Source organism: Lytechinus pictus, chromosome 18 (assembly GCF_037042905.1).
Source record: "Lytechinus pictus isolate F3 Inbred chromosome 18, Lp3.0, whole genome shotgun sequence".
Lineage (NCBI taxonomy): Eukaryota > Metazoa > Echinodermata > Echinoidea > Temnopleuroida > Toxopneustidae > Lytechinus > Lytechinus pictus.
Genome location: NC_087262.1, coordinates 18,126,529 through 18,148,195, shown reverse-complemented (window position 1 = coordinate 18,148,195; position 21,667 = coordinate 18,126,529). Strand labels below are relative to the sequence as shown.

The 21,667-nt window shown below is 36.5% G+C and overlaps 1 long non-coding RNA gene across 1 annotated transcript; it reads right to left on the bottom strand.

Moving 5' to 3' along the window:
- Positions 1–312: 312 nt before the first annotated feature.
- LOC135157442 (uncharacterized) lies at positions 313–3,395 on the bottom strand. The gene is made up of 3 exons (XR_010296418.1): positions 3,218–3,395; positions 1,468–1,644; positions 313–998 (listed from the first exon to the last, which is right to left on the bottom strand). It is a non-coding gene; the product is annotated as an uncharacterized LOC135157442 (long non-coding RNA).
- Between the last annotated feature and the right edge of the window lie 18,272 nt (positions 3,396–21,667).

Genomic DNA, 21,667 nt, shown 5'->3' with positions numbered 1-21,667 from the left:
AATTCGAAACCGCAGCATAGGCATTCTACACCTGTCGTGTGGAGTAGCGCGCTCAAAATGTGCGAAGATCGCTTCCCGAAGAACGGTTGTGTCCTCACTTACGCTAAAACCACTTTTCCGATGCGAAGCGATCTTGAAAACTACATCGCGAGGTGGTCTTCCAAACTGGTTTGGAAGAGCGCTTCCAAGAGCGCTTCGACCGTTCTCACTTAGCGTTAAACTAGTTTCCACTAAACTAGTTTCCACTAAACTAGTTTAAGGAACTGAGTGAGAACAGCCTCACTGTGAGAACAGCCTCGTAGTCTCCTCCATTCTTTAAAATTGTCTTTTTGTTTACTGAGTAATACATTTGTTTAATCATCATTGATCCAAAACTTATACTTCAACAATATTATTATATTTTGTTATATTATATACATTTGTACATATCACTTCTTGAACTTATATCTGATGCAATGAATGCAGAAATAAAAGCAATCAAATCAAATCAAATATGCAAAAGAAAGAGTTCATGTACTACGCACTATTCCATTTTCATCTCTTTTATTTTTTGTTGGGGATGACTTCCCTTTATTAGATAATCTTCACAAGACTTTGCAAAACATAAGCTGATGCAATGCTTTTTTTCATCCGTCGGCAAACACTGCTGTAAAGATGGTGGAATTGGGGGACTCTTGCCTCCCCCCCCCCCTCACACCCACAAAAAACGAAAATTCAAGACCAAGAGAATAGAAAAGGAAAGGGATAGGGGTGAAATATGATGTCAGTTTTTTAATATATGCCAAAATCTATCACAAACTTTAATTTTTCAATGAAAATGTCGAAACTTTTGCTCGCTCTCAACCTTTTATCAATTTTCACGATACGCCGTATCAAGTCCCTCATTTTTTTTTGGGGGGGGTGGGGTGGGGGGCTCATTACGCCACTGTCGGTTTATTGTATTCTGCTCGAATTCATTTCAGGGGTAGCACCACAATAAAAAGGACGGCAGCCCCTTCCTATGATTTTATGAAAGAAAACAGATAAAGAGAAAAGGGAGGAAACGGAAAATCATGATTGTTAACATTTATGTTCAATAACGATTATTCATGTAGTGCCCCTTTGTTCATAATTTTTTTCTTTTAAATAATAGTCATAATAATGTATCTCTCGTTAACTCAGTACATTGAAAAAAAATCGTTTTAGATCCCACAAAAAAATCCAAATTATGATTTATGTCATACTGTTTTTATGATAAAAGGGTTTAGTTTTTCTTTAAAAATTTATTCATATGTTATTTCTCAATTACTTTGATCAACAGGTTTACAATTGATTTTTGTTTGTTACACATGTTAACATTTTCTTATTTCGTTCCATATTGTAATATACGGGATCTACCGCTCCGGCAGGGAAGACGTGCAGAAGGTATGATATGGAATTGTCATCTTCTTGTCTCAAATATTTCGTCGTCGAGATCGGCTTACTTACCATCTTCTCTGTAATAGTCTCAAACTCTCATTATAATATATCTGAAGACGACTGATTTGGCCGACGGTCTTCAGATACTTCTTCGTATTCCGACTCCAGTGGCACGTAAGATGAACCTTCACTATCCTCTATGCTTGAATCTGTTCTAAGATGAGCCATTGATGCACTGTCTGGGTCCTGGAAAGGATTATGAAGAAAAATTAGAATGATTAGAATGGTGGAATGATTATGGCTATGAAACCGCTTGTTTTCCTTCCTTTTATCTCGTTTCCATTTTGCGTATGTTTCCAACACATGTATATACAGTGCGTCCCAGAAAAAACGAAACCGAGATTTAGCGATAATTTATCATAACTTAATCACAAATAAAATAGACAAATGACCTACCAATGTAAAGCTTAGAATCTCCTCTTTCATCTGATATTAGATTATTTCTCCTTCACGCATGAGTGAGCAAAAACAATTTGAAGAGGGGATACCAAAAAGTCATTTGGCGGGTTGTATCTGGCTTTCAAAAGGAAAATCACATTTTTCAAAAGTTCAATATCTGCTCTTTAATTTGATACCTCAATTACAGAAAATGGTCAAGAAATAACAAAGTTCTGGTTATTTTAAATAAGGCTTGAATTTCAATAATTTCATAAAATGAAGAAGTTTTACAGGCTAGCGTTCATACTTACTCGCCACTCCGTTTTGTTGACGATCAGCCATGCATTGAGTCTTTTGTTAACCATGCGATAGCTTCTGTGGGAAACCGGTGATAACAGTTTATTTAATGAAATTATGGAAATTCAAGCCTTATTTCAAATAACCAGAACTTTGTTATTTCTTGACCATTTTCGGTAATTGAGGTATCAAATTAAAGAGCAGATATTGAACTTTTAAGACTTGTGATTTTCTTTTGGAAATTCAGATACCCCCCGCCAAATGAGTTTTTGGTATCCTTTCTTCAAATTGTTTTTGCTCACTCATGCGTGAATAAGGAATAATCTAAGTAATATCAGATGAAAGAGGAGATTCTAAGCTTTACATTGGTAGGTCATTTGTCTATTTCATTTGTGATTAAGTTATGATAAATCATCGCTAAATCTCGGTTTCGTTTTTTCTGGGACGCACTGTATATTTAAACTTTACACCATTTGGAAGAAGAAACTAGTGCTTCAGTAAACAAGCAAAAGTTTTAACCATCCCCTTATTCCCCTCCATACCCAACGTGTTTCTAAAGATACCATTATACAGTGCATTACAGAAAAAAACGAAATTGAGAATAACCATATTTTATCGTAAATATCAAACTCAGAAATATATTAATAGACAAAGGGCGTATCATTGTTTTTCATTTCATTTCGTTTATTTCCATTTCCAACGATTTACAATACATGTATAATGTTTGGTTACGTACATTTTGATATAAGCAATAAAACATTAAAGAAATTAGTACAATACGTGGCCAGTAGATTATCATACAAACAGGTTGGGAATGGAGGAGGCTGCAAAAAAAAACACCTGGAGCTTGTAGAATGCATCCTTCTATTAGAATAGCCGTCAATTACTATAGATTTTATTCCTTTTTAAACTTGGATTTTGCAGAAATGGCACCAAAAATATAATTCGATGTAATGACCCCACAATTTTGAGGGGGCCAAACATGGCCCAAGTGGGGCCTCGTCCTGTTGACGCGCGTGCGATGGAAAATCAAGATCGTATTCTATAAAAAATAATATTGATTGATGTCATCTCAACTACTTACAATCTGTGAACGGCGGTGACCGGTAATGTTCGCTCCAAAGTACGTAGATTTATCGGGACGCCTTCCCCATGGCGTCCATGGCGGGGCTGTATTTGCCCTTCTCATGCCTGTAGCTCCTTGACCACTTTGTTCGTCCTCACCCAGAGCTTCCTTGACTTTACTTAAAAATTCATACATGGCGTGCCTGTAATCAATATTGACGATCATTTTATCGATAATGAGGACAATATACATTTTATCAATGAAATGTGAATCTCTCATTTCTATTGAGGTTGGGGTCGTCATCTTCGCTAGTGCAAGTTTTCACCAATGTAGGCCTAGTCTATCGAATCGTTGGTACCAAATATGACAAAAAGGTCAATTTAGAAGCGATTAAAAGGACAAATTCACACCCATGTTATAATACAAAACTTTCAGCTTTACCAATTGTGTTCGCACGTGTTTTATATTGCGAGACATTTAGGTAGCATCCCCTTGGAAATCAGGTTGGTAGGTATGATAAAATATAATAATTTTTTTTGCACCTACTCATCGAAAATCATTCCGAGGTCCCTGATGCGAGAAATAAAAATAATTAGTTACAAACGCTTGTATCGTATTGCATTTTCGCAAGCCATAGGGACGCCGGGATTCTACAACACATAAACATCTATTGCCAAAAATTATTCATGATAAAGCAGTCTTTATCGAAAATCGGTGAATCAAAACAGCAGTTTCGTCCTGGACTCTGGACAAACGACATGTTTGCAATTTTTCGTCACATCCGAATCTTCAGACGATCAGCTGTCCCGGTTCACCAATTTTCGACCTTTCAGTTGTTTATTGTGATTCGACGGACATTTTCAATAGATTTTCTATGTTGTAGAATCTGTCCCCGACGCGATTGCGAAAACTAATCTACCAGTCAGGGACAGGGCGCCATCCTAGCTGGAAAGATAACAAGTTTTCAAGTTCATGAAGTGTGAAGAACACATATACATAGTCGAAGTATGAGGTATTGTGTGAGATGGGTGTTGTGATTCGGCCGGCAGTAGCCCCTAAAGCTATGAATTAAAGTGAAAAAAACCCAGTAAGATCAGCTTGAAAAGCAACCCTTATATCTGGGGTGCGGAACGGGGGCTGAGGAGCTTCAGTTCTCCCCTGTGGAGCCGTGTTATGTGCAAACGCCGGGATATGTGCAAACAACGGTATACATGTTTATGTGCAAAATTTCGCCGGGATTTGTGCAAATAACGCCGGGAAATTTATCAACGGTGTTAACACCGATAATGTCGCAGCAACGCATAATGTCACACCAACGCATAATGTCACAGATTGCGACATTATGCCAAGAGCACTGGCGTAAATCCCGGGGGGGATGGGGGGATATATCCCCCCACTTTTCGAGGAGGGGGGGATGGCCTGTACAAACATCCCCCCCACTTTTTACGAAAGAAATGAAAAAAAATCACAAGAGATAATTGTTTTATTGGTAAAAATTCTTCCAAAAATACCGCTTAACAAATAAAATAATATTATTGAATCATAAAATGCAAATAAATAGCCAGTTCACCATTTCCAAACGAAATACTTTTTTTTTTTTTTTTTTTTTTTAAACCCTTCCACAGGGGTCCTTTATTGAAATCACTATAATACATATTTTTTGACAATACATGATTAAATAATTAACACAGTATATGACACACAAGTTGAATATGTACAATACAATATTCCATGAAATTGTCGTAACATTTGTATACAAAAAGCAAAATCAAAGTGCAAAGGAAAGAAAAAATCCATACAAAATATATATATATATATATATATATATATATGTGTGTGTATTTTAGAATGATATCTGATATACTTAATGTAATAAAGTAAAAGATGACCACCTTTTTATGAATTTCTTCTCTTTCAGATTTGTTTTATATATATACTTTTCCATACCATAATAAGATTTTATTTCAGACAAAATATGGTCGAAAACTGGAAGACAGTGTTTGCATTTTGCTGCAAAAATTTCTTTTCTAACGATTATAAAAATATAATTAAGAGCACCATTGTTGTTTCCGTAAAAACCGAATAGTTTATTCTGGTTTGAAATTTTGATATTCAAATTGTTACGAGAAAACCAAATTTCGAGTTGAGACCATATTTCGTTTGTGTGGGCACAAGAACAAAAAATATGCATAATAGTTTCTTCATAATTATAACAAAAGGTACATAAGTTATCTGTAACAAATTTAAATCGTAACAAAGCATCTTTCATATAAATAATTCTATTCACTATTTTGAACTGAAACCATCTCATGTTGACATCTGCAGTTGAATAAAAAGGTATTTGATAGTAAAACCTCCATATCGTGTTGTCAAAGTCAAACGTCTGTTTCCATTTGATGAGACTTTTACAATCTTTCAACTTATACTTCAAAAAAATATTGTAAATGTGAGCACAACCTTTTTTTACTTTAATTATCAAAAATAATGCTTCTGGAATAATAGGTTCGAAATACTTGTGTCCTTATTATAACATTGAAGAGAAACCCCCGTTTCTTCCAATTCATCAATGTTGGGGTCTTTGGGAAGGGATTAAGATGGAATGTCAAAAATTTGTTGAATGTTATCTCTAATAAAACCATTAAACCATCATGGGGTAAAAAAAGATAATAATATTGGAGGGGTATTTGCCATATGGACATACAGTGGCGTAACTACGGGGGACATGGGGGGCACATCCCCCCCCCCCCCCCATCGGCTGACCAAAAAAAAAAAAAAAACGGGGAAAGGGAGAAAAGAGGGAGAAAGGAAGAGAAGCGTATAGTGGGAAAGAAGAAAATATTATTCATTATAATGTTATATTATAATAAGTGGCGTAGACAGGTTCGTACACCTGGGGGGGATGACTGGGCTGCCAACGCTAGTGAGGGCGCGAAGCGCCCGAGCGAGGGAGCGAAGCGACCGAGCGGGGGGAGGGTGTGGGAGGGGGGTGTCCCCCCTCCCACGGTAGGGAGCTTTTGCAATTTTGAACTTGAAATCGTGCAATCTGATGCATACTTAATGAGGTAAAATAACACACACAAGCGCGCACGCACACACACACATACTCACACACACTTTTTTTTTTTTTTCTTTTTTTTTTCAATATGTTTTTATTAAGGATTTCATTCAAATGAATTACATAAACTGCAGATAAATACAAAACAAAATACAAATCTTCATTTCATATCAACAAGGATATGCAAAAAAGTACATATATATTTACCAAGAACTGAAGCAAATAAGGACGGAATGAAACTCCTTAAAATTATACTTTTATATCTGAAAAAAATAACTCAACTGAGTTCCCAACCCTCTATGTATTTCAATAATAATTAATGTTAAATGGCTATATAAATGATTTGCAGGAAAACAGAAATCAACCTAAATGTATTATCATTGCATCCCATTTTAAATCAAGCTTCAACATAACTTTACATAATTATACACACATACACACACCCACCCAAACACCCATACACACATGCACATACCACGCATACGTAAACAAACATAATATATACAAATCTGCATAATGAACGTTTAACATTTTGGCGCAATAGGATACAGAAAGAAAAAATAACCCTGCAAATCATATTGATACAAGAGAAGGGGAAATTGAAAAGAACTAGTAAAAAGAAAAAAAAAACATCAACATACACACCAGGATTCACACTCGCACCACACTAGACACATCCCACCTGTTCACATTCAAATCCCTTTTCACCTTCAGTTCATCCCATTTCTGCAAATGTAAACTTAACTTGCCTGACTTCGTTGCCAGGCGTCTTTCTTCTTCTATACAACCCGTTATATATTTGTGTATTTTAATAAATGACGGTACCCGGCCTTCAGCTCTGGATTTAAAAATTGCATAGTTAATAAAAAGAATAACAGAATTGACACATTTAATTCTACAAGAATTTCCAGGTAACCCTAAGAATATTTCCCTCCAATTCAAAATTCTTAATTCAGCTAAACAAAAATGATCAATACAAAATTGCCAAAGAGGTTTAACTTTTATGCAATCCATGAGTATATGAAAGTACGATTCAGTTTTTGTACAACCAAACGAACAATAATTATCTCCCACGAAACCAAATCTCATCAAATGCTCTTTTGTATATATTACTCCATGTAAAAGCATAAACTGAAATTCCCTTTGTTTTCTTATAAGAGTTGTACTCCTGATATATTCAAATAATTTACAAATTTCTACATCAGTAAAATCAAAATCACTGTGACCATCCTTAAGTGTTAACTTGTATAGCTCTTGTAGCTTAGTTATAAACAAGTTATAAATTGTTTTTGATTTAATTTAACACACACACACACACACACACCCTCACACATAGTACGGGTGCGCGCATAACACACATACTACGCCTTGAATGGACAGACATACATCGACAAGATCTACACACCGTGGCATACGAATACAGAATGGACTGACACATAGTATTGCATATTGAACCACACTACGTATTTATTTATCTCTGTGAATTTTGCTGTTACACCTCTTCAGAAAAAAAAACCAATGTCAACTGTGTACACGCAGGTATAGTCTTTGTTGTCATGATATGGGTATGTGGTTATGAATGAAAACAGCCTCTGTGGCCATTTGTGAATCTTAGAGGTATCTTGTGGTTATCTTGTGGTTTGCCCCATTTGAACACGCAAAACTCGTGGTTATCTTTTCGTTTCCACACCACGAGATTGCGCGCACTGCAAAATATGCGCGATTAATCTTGTGGTTATCTTGTGGTTTCCAAACCACAAGATAACCACAAAATACTTGTAAGATTTTCTTTTTTTTACCGTCTGAATTGGCTTTCACCGTGTGAATGCGGCTAATAACAATAAACACAATTACAATAATGATGAGGATTATTATTATCATCATCATAATTATTATTATTATTAATATTATAATTGTTATCATTATTATTATTACTATTATTATCATCATTATGACTTATCAAGTAACCAAATATCATTCCCCAAAACCTGGGGGGATGATTGTACATGCCATCCCCCCCACCTTGTGAGGTGGGGGGGATGCATCCCCCTCATCCCCCCCGTTGTCTACGCCCCTGATTATTATAATTATGTTATGTTACATTACATAAGAAACATTTTTATCATAACTTCATGAAACATAATTTGCCCAGGGCCTACGTATTCATTGTTCCTGGTGCTTGCATTGTCTGTTAACGAGATATATAATCCTGTTGTACTAAAACATCCCGTTTTCAAGTCAATATAAACCAAATATATTTCCTAGCACTTGAGTTATCATTGTTTTATGTAGTGACATATGGTTCTTTTTCATGACTCAAAAAGTGATTGCCCCATGTTAAGGTCTTCGTATATATGAACAATTTCCTGTCCGTGATTACGTTCGCATTAGTGGATTGGTGAGATATGTATGCTCTTCATGAATTCCTAAAATCAGTCCTTAAAATGTCCCTTCTTCTGATCTGAATATCAAAAATTTTCAGCTCGCGCTTCGCGCTCGCATCATTTGGTTAATGAAATACGTATGGTCCTAGTTAATTCCTACAAAGAAACCTTAGAATGCCCCACTTCAGGTCTGAATTATCTAAGTTTTCAGCTCGCGCTTCGCGCTCGCATTGTTAAGCGAGACAGGTACCTATCATGATTACACAAATTTGATTATAATGTCCCTTTTTAGGTGTGAATATAAACAAATTTCAGCTCGCGCTTCGCGCTCGCATTATTTGATCAGTGAGATACATATCCGTTTAATGACATTGTCCTTAAAATGTCTCTATTAGGTCACTCACTCAGTCATTCAAAAATTTTGCTGGTGCCCCCCCCCCATGCCGTGACCCACGTTCGCCACTGTGGACATATCAATGACAATTCCTTGCATATCTAAAAACATGATTGCAAAAAAATGCCAAAATATTTCAGTCATCCCCCCCACCCATCAACACGGATTTACGCCAGTGGCCAAGAGCGTCCAACGCATAATGTTGCAGTCAACGCATAATGTCGTAACTTCTCTAACGCAAAACGTCACTTGTCGCAACGCGCCGTCGCAGCAAATTTCTAACGCATAACGTCACACGTCGCAACGCATAATGTCGCAGCGGTATTTTCTTCAGGACTCGAGTTAAAGATAAGATATAACATATGCTTTCACTAAGTATTTTGAGACACGACAAAGAGAATTAAGTGATTTGGAAATCAGGATTACTCTTTGTATGGATATTTATCGGTTTATTGCCATTTCGTCTACTGCCATTTTGCCCACTATCACAATGGCCTAATATCATTTTGTCTACCATTAGTTAGTCAACTATCAACATAGTCCAATAACCATTTCGTCTAATTACCATCTCGTTTAATAGCCAGTTGGTCTAATAGCCAATTTGTTTATCATTTGGTCTAACTGTATTTTTGTCAATTGGTCCAATATTCACTTTGTCCAATATCATTACGTCCTATTACCTTTTGGTCTAATAGCCAATTGGTCTAATAACCACTTGGTCTACTTTCGTTTCGTCCATGTTCCATTTGGTCTAACTGCAGTTGGTCCACTACACTTTGTCTAAACCCATTTCGGCTAATAATCATTTGGTATCATTGCCATTTGTCCAATCACCAATAGGTCCAATCACCATCTCGTCCAATCATCATTTCGTCCAATAAGCATATTCATTTCATCTTATAACCATAATGGTCTACTGGCACTAGACCTCTACGGTGACTCTATGTATCATTACCGATATGTTGTAGTACTACTCCTGATTTGTGGTTCAGATCAGCTCGCGTGCAAAAAACCCTCTACCATCCGCCGACAGGGCATAGGCGGTTCCAGGGAAAGGCCCGCCCCCTCCCCTCCCCTTACTGGCGGATAAAAAAAGGGGGAAGAAAGAAAAAGGAAAAGAATGGGAAAGAGAGGAGGAAAACAGAAGAGGAAGAATAAGAGGAGACAGACGAGTGAATAAAATAAGACTTGGAAAATAATTTTTGTAAATCTTTCATGTCACAAGGAGGTGCGATAGCTCAGTCGGTAGAGCGGGGATTTCTGATTCCGGTGACCCGGGTTCGATTTCTAATTGGTCCATTAGCGCCCTTTGGTAAGGCATTTTAATAGTCATTACACCTACCAGGTCCTTAAAGGAGAATGAAACCTTTGGAACAAGATAGCTTGTGTGAAAACAGAAAAATCAAAGAAACAGATCAATGAGAGTTTGAGAAAAATCGGACAAATAATGAGAAATTTATGAGCATTTGAATATTGCGATCACTAATGCTATGGAGATCCTCACATCATTTGGCAATGCGACAAAGATGTGTGATGTCACTTGTGAACAACTCTCCCATCACTTTATTATAAATTTCACTTAAACTGCCTCTTTTATCTATCTATCAGTCTATCAGGAGATCATGTATTCTTTCTATAGGAGGGCATGTAATACAGATTTCTAAAGAATACATCATGGATAAAAAGTTTGTGTCACCGTAAGAAAAAGCAAAAAAAGACATTTTGGGGTATTTTATAGTCCATCAAAGGGAAAGTTGTTCACATGTGACATCACAAGATATCTGAATTGTGACATTGCTAAGGAGCCACCCACTTGCCAAACAAAACGATTGTTGAACTTAGTAGAAGAATACAATTTAAAACAATTTGTTGATAAGCCAACGAGGATAACGCAAACATCTGCAACACTTATTGATGTTATATATTCCTCAAATCATAACAAAATAACTTGTTGTGATGTCATTCCACTAGGCATGATCGATCACTATATGGTGATCTGCTCATTAGGAAAGCACAAATCTCCATCTGTGTGTCATAAATATGTGTATTCAAGGAATCTAAAGAAAATGAATATCAGCGATTTTAAGAACGATTTAAGCAATGTATGTTGGCAAGATGTTCTCTCTGAAACAGACGCTAATATTGCCTATGAAATTTGGTCCAGTAAATCTTGTTCAGTTTTGAATAAACACGTACCTCTTAGGAAAAAAAGAGTGCGACAAAAAGAAACTCCATGGATAAATAGTGACATATTGACCAAGATAAAGGAAAGGAATGAAATAAAAAACCGTGCTAAATCTTCGAAATCTGACAGTGACTGGACATTATACAGAAGACTCAGAAATACTGTTACAGATATGATACGTAAGGCAAAAAAACAATATATTTCAGAGATAATCTTGAACAACAAAGGGAATTGTTCTGCTATGTGGAAATCTTTACGATGTATGCTTCCTAATAAAAAACACAAGAAGTTAATTCAAAAACTGTCTTTTAATGGTAAAGATATTTTGGGATTTAAGGAAATTGCCACACGCTTAAATGATCACTTCGTTGACCTGGCAGCTAAACGCAAAGAAAGGTTTACCTTTGAAGACAATATGGATCAATACTTAAACAAAGTATCAACCACTTTCAGTTTTAAGCCGATCTCAAGTCGAGATGTTAAAAAACACATCAATGAAATTGCAAGTAATAAGGCCACTGGCCTGGATCAAATTCCAGCACATGTAATTAAAGAAGTTATTGACTACATCATTACGCCATTGACACATATTGTCAATACTTCACTGTCCACAGGGAGGATTCCTGATGCATGGAAAAGGGCTCGTGTAACGCCAATCTTCAAAAGTGGTGACAATACTAATCCGTCAAACTATAGACCAATCTCAGTACTCCCGGTTTTGTCTAAAGTCTTAGAAAAGATTGTGTTTAATCAAGTGTATAACTACCTGTCAAACAATAGTTTGATTGATCCATGCCAGCATGATTTTCGTCCAGGCCACTCAACAACCACTGCCTTGTTAAATATTACTGATGATTTTGCTAACAAAATTGATCAAGGTTACGTTATTGGTATGGTCACTATAGACCTGGAGAAGGCATTTGATTTAATATCGTCTGAATTATTGTTAAAGAAATTATCTTACTTTGGATTTGATCAGGATGCAGTAAAATGGTTTCGCAATTATTTCTATGGTAGGCAGCAATCAACGGTTGTCAATGGTAATATGTCAGGTTTTCGTACTGTTGAAAGTGGAGTGCCTCAGGGGAGTATACTAGGCCCCCTCCTCTTTATAATCACTTTAAATGATTTGGTCAGATCTGTAGAAAAATGCTCCCTCTCTTTATATGCAGACGATACATGCATTTACTTTGCATCTAAAGAGCCCAAAAATTTAGAAATGACTATTAACAGAGATTTAAAGTTAATTTGTAGATGGTTTTCTAATAATGAACTATTAATCAACATCGATAAGTGCCAATTTATGTTATTAGGATCTAAAGCAAAGCTCCGTCTATTTGATAATATAAAAATACAAATGCAAAATTATGAATTGCAAAGGGTAAGCCAATGTAAATATCTTGGTGTAATAATAGACAGCTCCCTAACCTGGACCCCCCAAATTGATAGTGTTCGGAAAAAAGTTTTACAGACATTTTATTCTTTAAAACGCATTCGATGTTATATACCAAAAAACACAGCTCTTATGTTGTATAAGGCTTTAATCCAACCGATATTTGACTATTGTTGTACAATCTGGAGAAATGGCAATAAAAGCCAACTAAATCGTCTCCAAGTTCTACAAAACAGGGCACTGAAATCTGTCTTAGAAGTAAACAGCAGATTTAGTACAGCGAATATATATGCCATTTTAAAGGTTGATTAACTCAACAAGAGATGGAACAATCAGTCAATTTTTACCATTTTTAAATTGGTCAATAATCTAGCTCCATCTGTCCTTTGTACTCGAATCACACTTAAATCACGAGAATATCTTCTAAGAAACATAGACCGACAAATTCAATTGCCGAAGCCTCATTCTAATTATCTAAAAAACAGTCCCCTTTATTCAGCATCTAAATTAGTCAATAACCTACCCGCAACAACCCGATTAGAAAAAAACCCGACTACATTTGCACGTCTCATATCACTTTCTTAATTTAATTCTCCACCCAGATCACCCTTGATACCGCATTTTATACCTCCATTTTTTAAATGTTTAATGTTGACTTAACTTTGTATATTATTTTCTTCTATTTATTTTTGTTTACTCCAATTTTACTTTTGCCAATTGTATTTTACCCATGCTTTGATATATTTTGTTTTCCGTTCTTATTTTTGTATGCTTATTTTGTGTTGATATTATTTGTTATTATCATTTGTCCACGGCCTTGCTGAAAAGCAGCTTCTAGCTGAAAGCAGGCTTTTTAACCGTGATTAAATAAATAAAATACAAATACAAAAATACACATCCTTGTTGCATTGCCAATGGGAGGATCTCCATGGCATTAGTGATTGCAATATTCAAATGCTCATAACTTTCTCATTATTTGTCCAATTTTTCTCGAACTTTCTTTGTTATTACTCTTTGATTTTTCTGTTTTGACAAAAGCCTACTTATTCCAAAGGTTTCATTCCCCTTTAAGGACCTTAAGCCGTCGTTCCTCTGGTTGCTTGCTTACAAGCATTCATGCTTTCTTAGCAATCGGGTAAAATATCACCATGTACCATGCACTATATTGGCTAAAATTTTCGCTCGTGCTTCGCGCTCACATCCACATCTACTTCACAATTTTCATACATAGTGCTTGAAAAAGTGTTTCAATTTACCACTTTTCTGACTGGAATATCAAGTATATTTAGCTCGCGCTTCCCTCTCGCTTTATATGATTCATGCTTTTTCAGTAATGATTGTTTTGCAAGGTGTATACATCGATAATTATTACTATTATTATTATTACTATTACGAAGTTATATTTATGCAAGTGTTTGAAATAAGGTAATGAAACTAGGTTTAGGAGCTGGCCTCTCATTTTAATTCAAGCTTTGCTTTTTTTCGGCAAGCTCCCTCCGTTTTACTATAAAATAAAAAAAATCACTTAAGGCAGCTTAATGTTATTAACTGTTTATCAAATATATAGGCCTAATTATGTTTTATATAATATCATGTTTTGTTATATTCTTTATTTTTACGCTATGTTTATTATATTATATACAACATTGTGAAATGGAAAACGGTTAATAAAATGAAATGATCAAAACATGTATTTAAAATGCCTAAAATCTAGGTCTAAATCTAAAAAAAAACGCGCACGCAAGTTTATTGAGATACACAGCTTTTTCTATATTTATAACGTGCTTAGATTATCAAGTTTCAGATCACAAATATCGAAAAAACTTCTGCTCGCATTATTAACATTAATGTAGGAAGATACCCAGTAAAGCCCCTTTCACAATTGACGTACGACCATTTGCGACCTTTTGGTCGTGCGACAGGCTGCAACAGGCATCAATCGCCAGTCATCTCATAATATCGCACAGAGGCTTTCACAGTTGCAACAGCTGTCGTACAACAAAAACAACCAGTGAAACCCGTTGCACGAGTAAGTCGCTTATGATCCTATTGTGCTCGTGCGATCACATGCGAGTGTTGCACGAGGGATTGCGAGGGGAACGGTCGCACACAACGGTAGTGCAATGTTGTAAGCCGTTGCGATCGGTCTTGCAATAGTCTTATGGCCCATCATATTATTGCACCCAGTCGCAAGACAGGTCTCTGTACATGTAGGTCGCTAGCACATGTACAAGTGTTGTACGACCTCCAGTCGAGTAAATGCGACTACTTAGTTGTGCCACCTCTCGCACCAAGTCGTGCAACGTTGAACAACACTCCCATGATGATCGCCCGACCGATGGTACGACCCCGGATACGAGCTGATGCGAGTGAATCGGTCGTATTTGATCGCATTCGGATTTTGAACATGTTCAAAGTTCAGATGTGACCAGTCACGACCACCTCGAGTTCGTGCGACCGTCTACAACGACTGCGAGTGCTCGCAAGTCACCAAGAGATCGATCGTGCAACAGCAGGAAAAAACTGTTGCAGGTGGTCGTAAACTGGTCGGATGTCAATTGTGAAAGGGGCTGTACGGTCGCATACATGCGAATGCGACGGTAGTGGAATGTTGTAAGCCGTAATTTTGATCGGTCTTGCAACAGTCTTATATTATCGCAACCAGTCGCAAGACTGGTCTCTGTAGGTATCTAGCGCATGTGCAAGTGTTGTACGACCTCCAGTCGACTAAATGCGACTATACGTAGTTGTGTCACCTCTCGCGCCAAGTCGTACAACGTTGAACAACACTCACACGATGATCGCCCGACCGATGGTACGACCTGATGCGAGTAAATCAATCGTATTTGATCGCGTTTGGATTTTGAACATGTTCAAATTCAGATGCGACCAGTCACGACCACCTCCGACCACCTCAAATTCGTGCGTTCGTCTACAACCACTGCGAGTGCTCGCAAGACACCAAGAGATCGATCGTGCAACAACAAGAAAAAACTGTTGCAGGCGGTCGTAAACAGGTCGTACGTCAATTGTGAAAGGGGCTTTACCCATCCTTTTCATGATTTACAAAACATTAATTGAGTGTCCTGTTCATAATGCCACCGCACACCTTACGACTGTTCGCGATCCGATTTTGGAACAAATCGCATTTTGCAAATTTTCTGAAAATGTGAATGGAACATATCGTTTTATTTGAGGTTTAAATTAATTGAAATAATACTAATATAACAATTTTGAAAGACTGCAAGCCTTTATTTTGGAGTAAAGGCCAAATTAGTTTCAAATCGTAGCCAATCGTACGACTGCTATGACGTCATTATGACTAGGTATTAAATTTGCTTTTATTCTAAGAAGATGATAGCATAGTCACAGATTTGAACATAGGTATTCGTACGATGATTTGGAACATTACACAGTAAGATATTCCAAGTCTCTATATTAGCATCAGATTCTACTACGTTTTATTAAAAAATTGAGTCGCAGACCAATCGTAAGGTGTGCGGTCGCCTTTAGAAATTTATTTTTTCGCCGTCAATTGTTTAGTTATATACCTATTCCGGTGGTTCATGTTTTCTGTACAAAAGTGCTTAGAATGTCTATTTTTTCAGGTCTAAATGTCATTTACCAAGGTTAATAAGTGTTACTCCCCTCTGGTAGAAGTATCCTGTGGGGTACCCCAGGGTACCAAGTTAGGTCCCGTTTTATTTCTTATTCTTGTAAATGATGCTGTATACGAGTGGGATTCCTGATGGAAGTACGTTGACGATTTGACATTGGGAGAAATAGTTAAACGTAACGGAAATCCCTCTTTACAATCGTCACTTGATTGTCTCTCAAAATGGTGTACTGATAATGATGTCCTCCCCAAACCATCTAAATGTAACCTTATGCCAATATCCTTCCTCAGAAATTTTGTACCCCGTATTGATTTCCACCTTAACTTAACCCCACACAATGTTGTCGAAAGTATCAAACTTCTAGGAGTTACACTTCAAAACGATCTCAAATGGAACCTACACATTGAAGAAATCGTTTCCAAAGCATCACGTAGGTTGTACACCCTCTGTATTCTAAGGAGATCGAAGGCAAGTTTGGCTGATATGGTGACTGTATACACTACATATATTAGGCCAATTCTCGAATATGCTTCCCCTGTCTGGCACACTTCTATCACAATCAAAGAATCTGATAAACTGGAATTTGTTCAAAAGCGGGCACTCAAAATAATTGTAGGATTTGACATTCATTACTCTGATGCTCTGGTAATTAGCAAACTCACTTCACTATCTTCCAGAAAGGATTCACTTTTATTAAACTTTGGACAGAAATTGATGAACTCTGATCATCATAAACACCTACTTTCAACACCAAGGTCCGTTTCTTGTACTAGACAATTACGCAACATGACTGGTTTCCCGAAAATCAAATGCAATACTGAAAGATACCGTAAATCCACCATTCCTCACCTTGCAAAGAAGTAGTTTTCCGCAATTCCTGTTTGTTTATTATAAAGCCATTCCTTGTCACCATGTCAACCCACAATCCTTCTGTCTCCTTTTTTGTTAGTGTTGTTACAATGCAAACTTACTCTCTTACCTTATTTTTTTATCCCTCTTTCCACTTTCTTTCCCTTTCCTATAGTACTATTCTCTTTACCTATTTGAGTCCTATCCCTTACACTTTTCTCTTTTTATTTTCTTGTCTGTCCCTCTTTCTTTCTTTACATCCTTTCTTTAGCTTTCTATCGGTTTTTGTAGGTTAGGCCTACGTACATGGAAAATTTGAAATGATTACAGTTATTGTCTTGCTAAAATGTATTATACTACTTGTTCTTATGTTGAATCTATTTATATATATATAAATCATTTTGTATCTCATATAGGATATTCATATCTTTATGTAGTGTCAATCATAATTGACAGTATTTTGGCTTCTATGTTCTCCATGTCACTCTCCACTTCTTCACCACTTTCTGTTTTTCTCTCTACCTCACTCAATTTTCTCTTTCTATTTGGAGGACATACCCCCTCTCTCCCTCTCTTTCTTTCCATTACTGTCATTTCTCTCTCTCTCTCTCTCTCTCTCTCTCTCCCTCTCTCTTTCTCTCTTTGCCTTTCTCTTTCTCCATTTCTCCCTTCTTCGGATTTTCGCAGTTTGTGCAGCAATGTTTGTTTATTTTTACTCTGTTGTTTTGTGTGTCTTATTTTTTGTTGTTGTTGTTGTTTTTTTGTTTTGTTGTGTCTTCGTGTCTTTTTTTGTTGTCTCTGCTCACCTTTTAATATTAATTTCCTTTATTATAATTTTTTTTAAATATCTTTATTTCATTATCTATTTTGTATTGCTGCTTGCTTTTGGCCCATATAGATTTAAGTGTTATACTTTTTTTTCTTCTTGAGTGGTCCACACTTTACAAGCTTTGCTTTTTAGTGGGCCACTTTATTTTTCCAACATATCTTGCATATTGTTATTATCAAATTGGAAATATCATCTTCTGTATCAGGTGTATATTCTTTATATTTTTTTTTTAATATTTATGTCATTTATATTTTCTGATGTTATGTTTTATTTATTGTAATTATTGCATTATAAATTTTGTTGGAAAATGAATGAATAAATAAATGAATTAATTTATTAATTAACAGTGATATAATGAAACATTTCATGAGAAATAGCCTTAATATCGATAAAAACAGGGATTTGACACATGTCCCGGCGTGGCGTTTGCACAAATACCGTACTTTGCACAAATCCCGGCGAAATTTTTCACATATACCTACCGTTGTTTGCACATATCCCGGCGTTTGCACATAACACGGCTCCACATCGTAGTATAAGAATAGGAAATGCAAAACGGCTTAATTTAAACTGGGGGGGGGGGTCAATTTCTCAGTTAGGTCTGAGTGTCCATTTAAGGCCTATTGTAGGCCCCTAATGCAATATTAACCCTTATCAAACTGGGGGTCAATTTGAGCCCCCTGGACAAATTTCATCACTACGCCGTCGCGCAAATTTTTTTGCCCGCCCGCTGACTTTTTACTTTCAAATCTTGCACATCTTTTAAAACCAAATTTGCGACGCCCGGGTAGGCGGTTATGAAACTACGCAACATTTTGTAAGTGCATGTCACACCCAAAATTGCTCAAAAACGTGATTCCGCGTACAAAGTCAATGCAAATTGTTCTTTTCAACCAAAAATAATAAATGTATGATTATTTTTACTTGGTTGGTTTAAATGGATTTATTTCATGCTATTTATGATCGCAAATGGGTCCCCGACAAAGTTCATTGGAAAAAACAATAAAAAACAAAGGTTTGAAAAAACATAGAAATACATAAGAATTAAAAAAAATATATAATACATAAGAAATTAATAATGTTTTTTGCATTTTTGTAGATATTTGTTGGAAATGTAATAATTGATACTCCCACCAAAAATTAGCATTCTATTAGCTATATGAATTGAGTTAAAGGCAAAAACATACACAAATAAATAAATTTAGGGCAAATTTCATACGCTTATTTGCATGATTAATTAAAAAATATAAACAATTGATGTTTTGAAAATTTTATCATACATTCTTGTAGTTTACATCCGGCTCTATGCGCGTGCAAATTTTCGCGGCGATCGCGCGATCAGCGGCCGAGATCTGAAGGGGGGTCAAATTGACCCCCCCCCCCCCCGTATATACTGATCTAAAATAGCCTAGTTAGGGTTAAGTGGTGGAAAGAACAACCCGTCACTGACAACTGCATGGTATGCTAAGCCTAGGCTAAGCCTGTAACAAATCTCCCCTTGAAAACTGGTACACATGTACTTACTGACTTTTAATGAGTCCAACATACTGAAGCCCCTCTGGATCCTTTGTTTGTAAGCAAAGGTGATTTACATCATTAGCTCCATCACTGGTAGAAAATCCACGAGGATCTAAGTCCACAGTTACTTTGTGCAAAGTCCATTGGTTGCTGGGTTTTTGACGGCTGGAAGCTCCCTGTGGTCTCGAGGTGTATATCAATAGATAAATTATTTTATCTAAAGTTGCGAGGTAGGCGTGTCGTGGTTTCCATTCATAGGGCTGAATAAATTGCAAAGACAAAAGTTGAAAAAAATTAAGCACATGTAAAGGTGACTTTTAGTCATTTACACGCATGAAAGGTTGATGATTTTTACAGGATTTTAAACAAAACGTTAAATTTATCATTTTGTATCAAATCATTTCAGGGGATTTCAAATATTCTACAGCAATTTGACATTTTACACCACATCCTGTTATATTCCTCTGATAACTACCCTCTCTATACCATACCTCTTCGACCAGATTCTCAGAGGATCCCCCTTCACCGACAATCTCAACTACATGCCTCTGCCAGATCTGTGTTACTTCGATTCACACTTGCAGTATGAACTATATATGAAATACACCATGGCGGATCCAGATGGGGGGGGGCACACCGGGCACGTGCCCCCCCCCTTTGAGATGCAAAATTAAAATTTGTAATGTAAAAATGCCATTAAAACAGAGGTGTGCCCCCTCTTTTGAAATTGAGGACCATTTTTTTTGCTTGTCAAATTTTTCGGGTACTAAATATCCTTAATTTGTGGTTGATCCCCCCCCCCCCTTTGGAAAATCCTGGATCCGCCCCTGGAAATACATGATTCGACGGCTGACCAGCAACTACATTAATCCTTAAAAGAGATAGAACAGGGTGACGCTGACTTGTATCGACAAGGAAGTTCTTTTAATTCCTTGGGAACAACCACTGTGTCATGAGCAAGTACGGGTGTGCCCTATGTCCTGTTTCATGTACTATCAGCTATCTTCTGAAGATGTAATGGCAGTAGAAGCATGTATAATTTTCTCTGACGACACTGACATTTCTGTTCTACCAGTGTTATCATTTTGGGTTTACAAGTCTTTTGCATACTGATGATAAAGTAATTGACATTAAAGGTATGGCATTGAAGTTTGGAGAAAAGTGCTAGCTTTGCACAGATAATTCCCCAGGTTGTGATACCATGTTGTGTCAATTTGGCAAGGGGAAGTTTTCCACTCTAAACTTGCTGCTCGAATAAGATCTTAATTTATAGAGTCCGATGCTGAAGAAGTGGACTGGGTCAATTAAAGGTGTACTATTTATACTTTTCATCTTTCTCAACTAATATAAAAAAATGTAATGGTCTCTCTAAAATTACTTAGTACTACTTCACATTATTTAGCAAGAAGACAGATGCATCAAAGTTCATGAGCCTATACCACCAACTGACACGTCAGCAAAAGAGCATGATTATCAAAGTTGCTCTTCCTCAGGAGCTTGATCTGGAGATCAACTGATCAGAATGAATAACCTGCAACTTGCCTCCCATATATGGATGGGAATTATAAGTTAGGAGGGCACTCCTGTAGCTGTTCATAGCACAAGTCCCAAGGAATAATTATCAGAACTTGTCCTATGTGGATTGAAAAAGGAGCCACCATGCTCTAGGGTAAGCATTTACCACTTATCGCGTATCGTATGTTAATAAAATTGTGCCATTCTAAATACAAGGAAAACTGAACATGCAGTTGAGACTAAAGGGGGAAATTAGTCTGGAAGATGAATGAGAGAACAAAATGTAGTGGAGCTAGGATGACGTGAAATGTCAAATTTGTCTAATTGGATACTTGTCTAATAATGTGCATTTGTGTTGTAGAAATCATTTGCTTAGGTGGCTCCAACATGATTGATCTTAAACTGAAATTTGTGTGTAATACTGTGTATGACTCTGTCCTTGATTATAATTAATATGTTTTTAAAGAAAACTTTAAAAAGCACTGTGCAATTTTATTTCATGTAGGAAAATGGGTGATATGATACTAAGCTTATGTTACATGTTTTTATTAAAGTCTTGTTACATTGCCTGACATCATTTTGACCTACCATTAACATTACTGCACTTTATTATCTCGTCATGTATTCTCTTGTAATTTTTATAAGTGCATTTTACTTGCCACAAGGTTAAATTAGTTACCAAACATGATAGGTTTATTCTATAGGCCAAAAGTTTCACATTCTGTCATA